The 8,759-nt window shown below is 38.2% G+C and overlaps 1 pseudogene; it reads left to right on the top strand.

Annotated features, from left to right (window-relative positions):
* Nucleotides 1-4,720: 4,720 nt before the first annotated feature.
* On the top strand, nucleotides 4,721-4,881 carry LOC117286671 (annotated as a pseudogene).
* The last annotated feature ends 3,878 nt before the right edge of the window (nucleotides 4,882-8,759 follow it).

Below are 8,759 nucleotides of genomic sequence, written 5' to 3'. Positions count from 1 at the left end.
TAACTGACATTGTGAAATAGGAAGAAAAGGGCTAAAGGTGTAGGGAAGGTGGGAAGGGTAGGGGAAAGGGAATAAGGGAAAAAAACATGAGAAAATGAAAAAATGGAAATAAAGTGTTTGTAAATGGGGAGGGGAGGAGGGGGTGAAGGGAGGGCAGGGACAAGGGGAAAAAATGAGAACCAAGACCTATCATGTAAAGGTACAAGATCCCAATGATGAATTTAATCATACTGTATACCTAAAATGTACCAATAAACTCAATAAAAAGAAAGAAAAATGAACCCCCCAAAAAAATATTTCAATCAATATTTGCAATCAACTTTCCCTACACCTTTAGCCCTTTTCTTCCTATTTCACATTGTTAATTATCTCATTAGGATCTTGTGTACTATTATAGATTTTCACACTTGTGATTGAAATTTTAAACTTTGAAAAGCATCAAAAGGACTATCATTATGATCAGTTACACAAAATTAAAAAGAGTAAATTATAAATTTTGATAAGTTCTCTTAAAATTGTAAAAAGTTAATCTTTGATAGAGTCTTTCCCTTTAGTGTTATCACTTACTACTAGAAAATAGGTTTCTATATCCGTGCCTTTCTTGCTTGTAGTTTTATAAGTATAAGCAATTGAGGAAATGTATTTGCCGAAAAAATAAGATAAGATAAAAATAAGAATGAAATTAATTTTCTTATACTGATACCACTTAATTCTTTCCAATTCTCCTGAATTATATTGATTGCCCTCTCTAAAATCACCCACTGGTGTCGCATTAGAAATTATTTTATGAAATGCAAAAAAAAAAATCAATTGTATTAATATAGGTCCTTCAGTTTCTTATCATCTTCATCAAGACTTAGGCTCTGTGTGTGTGTGTGACAGTGTGTGTGTGTGTGTGTGTGTGTGACAGTGTGTGTGTGTGTGTGTGTGACAATGTGTGTATGTATGTCCTGGAAGTCCATTCCTCTCAAAGTCAATGAAAAGACAATGGTGCGTTGAAGTTAAGGTGTTGGGAACTGGGAAGCAAGCTTACTCTTAGGTGGACCAACATCAGATATTTGAATATCTCAAAATTAATTCATACCATTCTCACATTCTTCTTGATTTTTAAAGATACTAGTATAAAAGGTGGAACACTTCGACACAGTATAAGTGAAGTGCTTATTTGAGAGCTGAATCAATGTTTATGAAGTGAATAAATAAGTATACAAATGAAAATTAATATATTTAAAGTTATTTTGTTATGAGTAAGTTATTGCATGAATAATTTTATAAGTAGCTATATGATTTTTGAAGAATTGCCATATATTGCATTTTATGATTGTTTTTAAGCTTATATTCCCTGATCATTATCCTTTTGTGAGTAATGATGAAAAAAGCCTCCTCCTGCCTTGAATCTTTGAGGAAGAAGATGAAAACATCAAAATAGCTAAGGACCTCAACTTGAGACACTTTGTTGGGCTGATTTGGGTAAGGCCAGGTCTACAGTAGGAGTTAGAGCTTCTCCTGCTCAAAGAAGTCTGTCTGCCAAAGGCTGGCATCCCATTCCCAAATCATTTTTCCTAGGAAAGTCTTTTTTGAAAATGCTTTTAATAATAAAGTAATGCGCACAAAAAGGTATTGAACTTCCAGCTGGAAAGTCCTATTTGTTTTTAATCACATATTTTTACTGAGCAACTGAAAGGGTCAACCTGAGCCCTAGGTGAGGCCCATGCACTGGCCTCCAATGACCCCCACAGGACATTGGGAAGGGGTGGGTAACACATTCAAGATAAAATCGCTAAAGTTGTTTGTAACTAGTCAGCTACTGTTGCAGATTCTTGATAGCCTAAATCAGTGTAATCTATGAGATTTGCCATGCGTTAGAGCCCTAAAGGAGAACAGAAACCAGATGTCTGGGCACACAGACAATGTTTTTCGACATGAAGGACTCAGCCAGGAGTATCTCCCAGGAGCCTCAGTGAGTTCCATATTCAAATACAAAATATGGAAAGGTTTCTCCCAAGGGACCACATTTTCCTACTCATTAACAGCCTGGATTATCTTTCCTCCTTGCTCTCCCATTCAGGTTTCTTGCCAATCCCAATTCTGGGCACTCTGCACTCCTATGCCCAGCCCAAGCTGCCAACAGCCAGGAGGAACTGGTTCTCTTTGGACTCACTACAAACTGCACCCCGCAGCCTGCACAGGGTATCAATATGTATGCTCTCCAGTTCCTAGATGGCTCTGTGCTCCTTTTTCCAGGGGGGAAAAAAAAGTGAGCTCAACGTGTTTCATTCCCTCAATCCTCCCCTCTCCTGATAAATATCCTCACTCCTCTCTGGAGATCCCATAGCCAATGGCATGTGCAACTGTGTTGTATTTCATCATTTTGCAGTGTACAATTCTACATTTGAGGAAACTGGATATAAACATGGCAGAGTTGTCCAAGGCCATTCAGCTCAGCTGGTAGAAGAGCCGGGTTGAGAAGTCTAGCCTGCTAAATCCAACCGTGCTTCTCTTTCTAGCTTATTAAATATCTCTCTTCTAAAGACAAGCCAATTTTTTTTTTTTTTTTTTTGGTACGAGGGATCGAACTTGGGTCCTTCCTTGCACTTGCGAGGTAGGAGCTAAATCTCCAGCCCTGACAAGCCAATTTTCTATAATAAAAAAAACTTGAGAATCTCAGGGTAGGAGGAGATCTTCAAAAGGTCAGGGACTGGTAACCCAAAGCTGTAGAACTATTGGTGATACATTTTCCCTGTCCTTTTCCTTCATTAAGGTAAAAAAAAATTGGAGCTGTCATATTGGTTCACAAAGTTAAAAGTACTTTTTCAGTATTTAAAAACACCTCTTGGTTTACATTACCATGGCTAGTCAGAATGGGACTTGCCCAAAGAAGTCATAAGTCACAGAATTTCAGTTTGGTTGGTTGGTTACTGAGTTTTTGATGCTTATTGTGTAGCCTGCATTTGCCTCCTCTCCACTTTACCCTGGTGTCAGGAGGGAAGCTAGTCTGCAAGGCTGAGGCAATAAGCAGGACTGGGAAAGGCAGCTTCTATGACGGGACCCAAATCCACCATGTCTGTGACTTTCCACCTTTGTGAGCCCTGCTCCATGGAAGTAGAGTTGACACACTTCTCAAAAATAAGCTAACAGCAGTTGTGTCAAGATGGTGACTCTGGGGTTAATGAATAGGAAGTGGGCTTTCATCTTGAAAGCCACAGTGGTCTAGTATTTCTCTCTCTCTCTCTCTCTCTCTCTCTCTCTCTCTCTCTCTCTCTCTCTCTCTCTGTCTCTCACTCTCTCTCTCTCTCTCGCTCTCTCTCTCTCTGTCTCTCTCTCTCTCTCTCAATAAGAACTATATGAATAAGGTTGAAAGCTAATATTTTCCCTGGAATTTGCTCTCTTGTTATTTTCTTTCTCCTAAGATAAATTGTGATATCATAAAGGGCATAAATCATGTCATATTTATCTCTCTCTCACGCAGTCTGACGCGTCATCTGACACATATTAAGTGTTAAATGGTGACATTTTATATCAGTCATATACTTTGTATGCTTCAATCATGGTATCTTTATTGCACAAACCACTATTTGATGTTGTTTCCCTAATAAAATTCAATCAATGCATTTGTAAGCTACTACTTATAAATCAGCACCATTCAGGGATAAAATAAGTGAAATGATGCACAAATATACAGATTGTTTTCCTATCAAATACTCTGCTTGTGGAATTTGCATGAGGCCCAAAAGCAAACATAAACTATCACCCTACTGTTAGACCTGCATAAAAATACATTTCCTGCAGTGGCACCATTGATAAATAAGACCAAATGGTTTCTAAACTTCCAAGTAGCATGGCTGAAAATGTGGTAAAGAAGTCACCATAAAAGGCTTTAGTTTACTTAACAAAAAAGATCTCTGATTCAATATCTTTTGCATTTGTTTTTGATTTTAACAATTAATGTGGCACCAAGAAACCTTTATGCTAATATTATAGCTCTTTATCTGTCTTAATGAATAATTCATTCCTAGCTGAAGACTTAGCTACATCATTTTAACTGGGTATGAATGAAATTCTGAAGTGCAATTTCAGTTGAAAGAATTTAACTTTGAAGAGACTTCCCATAAACCATCCAAAATGCTATGCAGGCAATATTACCTAGCACTCAAGTGTAATGGCTCCACAGTAAGCTCATGTGCGATTGTAAATTTTGCTTCTTTTCTAAGAAAATCTGACACATTTTCACACTGTGCATGACACTACTTTTTCCTCTACACATCTAAACCATATGCACATTATTCCCAGCTGCAGATTGAGAACCTGGGCAGTCGCTGGGCAGATACTCACTCTGTCAGTGTTCTTTTTGCTACAGAAGGAGCCTTTTGTGTTGAAGGATCCCATCTTGGAAAACTGAAGTGTAGAATTAACAGATCCTTTGCATCCTGAAACTCCAGGTGATGAAATGGTGGTCACACTTCTTGAGGAAAAGCTAAAGCTTGTAACTGCCTCAAAGTCTTAGAAACCTTTGAAACCATCAGAGTGTCTGCCCTTTCTGAATCTGCAATTGGGAAAGAGCTAGCGTGAAGGTTGCCCTCAAAACTGCAAAAAGTGAATCATCTTTGCCAGGTTGGTAAGACATCTTGGAAGCACTGGGTTTTTACCGTGTCATATGAGCAAACAGCAGAGTTTTCCACTTTCCATAATGCAACAGACCATTGTTAAGGAAAGGATATCAATCGCTTCTCGGCCTTTTGGCTAAGATCAAGTGTAGGAAAGGATATCATCCTCTCAAGTAACCATGCACTTGAATCTTTGGATTCAATAAGAATCTTATAACCACTCATTTCTCTTTATTGCTTTAGTAATGTTCATTATAATATTTGTAGAATAACTGTGTAAAAATATTATGTCTAGTCATACATAATCCTAACATTTGTCTTACTCTATGTTTAATCTAGAATTTACTTAGCCTTATTTTAAATATTCAAATTTTTAGTTATATTTAACATATATCTGGAAACTATTCAAATCATTTATTACACTAGGCAAAAAACAAAGAAAGAGAAAGAGGAAGGAGTAAGGGAGGAGAAAAGAGAAGAAGGAGAGAAAAGGGAGAGGGGCGAGGACAGAGGAAGGAAGGAAGGAAGGAAAGGAAACTAAGATGCTGGTCTGGGTTCCAATCCTTGGAGATGTACTTAAAGTTTGCCCCAAAGTCTGCTCTGTTCATGTTTGAAAAGCAAAATCCCACCACAGACTTGCGTGCCCTTGAAATGCACTTCCTCCGGTTTTCCTGGGCTCCTCGCGCCTGGACCTTCCGTTTCCTTTCTGATGTTTCCTGCATTCACAGCTCAGATTCTTCAGCACCAATGCAGACTTGCTCTGAGTCTTTTGAAATAGCTCCTTGAACATTGTGGAAGGGACCTACAGCGTTCATGTTATCACACTTGCGTTGTCTGCAATCATTTTGTCCATTTTTCCCAATTTTCTTACATCTTCCCCTCTTTCGTGGTATCACGATAATTAAAAACAATCAAAGGTTCTTGGCCTTGTCTTATTTCTACTTCTAGTTGCCCACAGGTTTCTCAGATAACCCCATAAACAGATATAGAATTTTCCTGTCCTGGGGGAAATTCTTGGCTGTTAGTATATTGACGTATGCACATACGCCTAAGTACATTCACACCAACCTGTATATATTTGTGGAAGGAAGAAAAGAAGAACGAAGGAGGAAATGCAGCTGCCAGTCAGAGAGCACTGAGGATGTAATGGCCAAAGCAGTGAAGGGTGAGAGAGATAGAATGTTCTGGTGGTCCGAATACTGACTTCCTTGGCAGCCTGGATTAGTGATTCGGAGTAAGTTATTCAACTTTGCTCTGTTTCCTTTGCCTCGATTGTGAAATCAGAACCCTAACCACAGCTTCCAGCTCATGAATTCTCAGAGATCTTCACTAAAGTAGTGTGCAACCGTGCCATCAACCCTATATAGTTGGCTGCTGTCATTTATTTGAGGGAGTTAATTCTGGGAGCCACTCTAGGGTGAAAAGAAACGCCTAGGGTCAGAGAGGGCTACACATGAAATCCAGAAAATATGATTCTAATAAGCACTGCATGCATTGGTCATATTTATTAGATAACTGTGTTACAACAGCCTTTTTATCAGCACCCTGTAGACACACATGCACATGAATGCATACCCCCTCCTCAAGGAAACTTTAACTTGACTATCTTGACATCTCCATTTTCTGAATCAAAGAATAGTAAGACGTATAGGACTCTGCAATAATTTTGACCAGAACTACAGGCAAAAATGGTAGGAAAGTGTTCTCTTCTTTCAAAGTTTTAAATACCTCCGTTTCTAAACCACTGCCTAGGTACAGAGAAAACACACCTGAGAGCAACTGACCCCATCAAAACCTGACGTGTTCAAAGACCGGAGATGTGGAAAAATAACCAGGATGCTGTGCATTACTTGCTGGCTTCTCACTCTCCTTGAGGGACACCATACATTATTCTGTTTTGTGACCACTTATATTTCAGTCAAGTGCCGTTTGTTTCTAAGAGCTCAGAGTAGAGCTCACCTAAGCTTCTTGGGCTGCTAGAGAAAGGAAGAAGATGTCAAGGTGGTCTCAGTCTCCAGGTACAATGACAACAAAGCTGATCACAGCTAACTCCATCCTTGCACTTGTATTCTCGATGTTGATGTAGATTTGAGCTGCTTCAAGGTTGTTCCTGTTAACAATTCATAATTAAATGTCAGAGGGACTCTGGAGTTGTGACCTGTTCGGTGGACTTTTATTCTTCTTCAAGTACCCTTAGTCATAGATGTACAGGAGATTGTAGCAGGAGAAATATCTAATTAAAGCCTATTACCGTGTCACCAAGAAGATTGAAAGGAGTAGTCTTTTGAATATAGTTTTGTGCAGATTTTTTTAAAGCAGGCTTTGCATTTCTGTTGGATGTTATTTTCAAGATAAAAGCACCACATTCCCTGAACACATTCTATTGTAAGCTTTCTGGCATGTAATCCTTTTATTCAGAAAACAAAAGAGGCTGAAATATCCTTCGCCTGAATCTGTGGACATAGTGCTGCACTTTTTCCTATAAATACCATTTTATAAAACCAGTTTTTATCTTGTTTATATTCCCTCCACATCTTTCCTTTTTTTTTTAGGTCTTTAAAATTTAGCTGCAAGAAAAGTGCTGTAGTCCGGAATCAGGTTTCCTTATCATTTTCCCAAAAGAATTGTGTACAATATTTATTTCCCTTGCACTGCAATTTAAAATGTAAGAGACTGTGCTGAACACTATCACTCTTCTCTCATCTCTTTATCAAGGCGATCTTACCCACATTTTTATATAATGAAGTGAAGCTCGCATCTCTTCATTTTCTGCACAGCCCACCGGAACTTAGACTTTGACAATCAATGGACTATTGGAATATTCCTCAAGGTAGCGCCTGTCTAATTCTCTTCAGTGGACAATTACCCTAAAACTTTAAAAAACTATGACTTTGTCATGCTCTGTGTATAGTAGGCATCCAGCAGTTGTTTAGTGCACGAGGAGGTGGTGAGTCAGGGTATCAGGATTCTCAAAAACCCTACGTACTCAAAGCAACAAGTCAGTCAGACTCTAAATGAAAAGTGGAGTTTTGACATTTTTTTCCTGTCTAAGTGAATATTTGGACCCAATTCCTAAGGTCTTTTTCTCAGGAAATCTTGGTTTTTAAAAATAAATTTCTGATGAACTTCCATTAAATTTCATGAGTCACTTCTTTTGTCCAAGGATTGCTGATCCTGTGGAGAGGAAAAGAATCCAAGGGTTCAGGTATTGGGTTTCCTGTGGTTTTTACATGAAAATTTCAAGCCAAAAAATGTACGCTAGATACAGGCTTACTGATCTAGCTTGGTTGTTGGATTCATAGATGAAATGAAGTTGGTTAATTTTTAAGAGGCTTACTCAGCATCATATCTTTCTATTTCAAAACATCTGAGGAATTTAAAGAATGAAAAATCTTCACTGTGCCTCTGATTAAAATTACACTTGATACTTGATAATAGAGGGCAAAAAAGAGTAGAGGAAGAGAAATTAAACATGTTGATTGGAAAGGCACATAAGAAATTAGAATTCCAGAGTACAAACAGACCTATTTTTAAGGCTAGCCACTTTTAAAAATGTCTAGACACTCAGAGGTATCAATGGTTATATGGAACACATAATGCCTCCAGGAATTTAATAAGAAGAAAAATATAAGCTCTTTTAAAATATCTAGTACTTTTGCTATCATGGGAACAGTATAAGAATTTTTTTAGAATCCAAGAAAAGTAATAGCATTCAAGCTTTTGCAGGTTTTTCCCGAGAAAGGTGTTTTGTTTTGTTTTGTTTTGTTTTGTTTTGTTTTGTTTTTTGAGACAGGGTCTCACTATGTAGTTGAGGCTGACCTGGAACTCACTGTGTAGCCCAGGCTGGTCTCAAACTCACAGCGATCCTCCTGCCTCAGCCTCCCGAGTGCTGGGATTACAGGTGAGTGCCACCACTCCCAGAAGATTTTTGGGTTTTTTTGTTTTGTTTTTAAGAAAAGTGAGAAACAGTTAAAGGAAAATATGTTTCCATCTTTTTAAGAAAATTATTTTCAATTTTCAATAATGTGCGGCACACCTACAATTAACATAACTTGTATAAGTATAATTCTCTGAAAGCACTGGGGAACGGGGGGTGGGCTTTATTTGGGGATTTTTTTTTTAACCTATTTTACCTACTGTCCATCCAGGACACTT

This window comes from Fukomys damarensis, unplaced genomic scaffold (genome assembly GCF_012274545.1).
Source record: "Fukomys damarensis isolate Sample0158 unplaced genomic scaffold, DMR_v1.0_HiC HiC_scaffold_17, whole genome shotgun sequence".
Taxonomy (NCBI): Eukaryota; Metazoa; Chordata; class Mammalia; order Rodentia; family Bathyergidae; genus Fukomys; species Fukomys damarensis.
The sequence above is the reverse complement of the archived record's forward strand: the minus strand, read 5'-3'. Positions and strand labels throughout refer to the sequence as shown.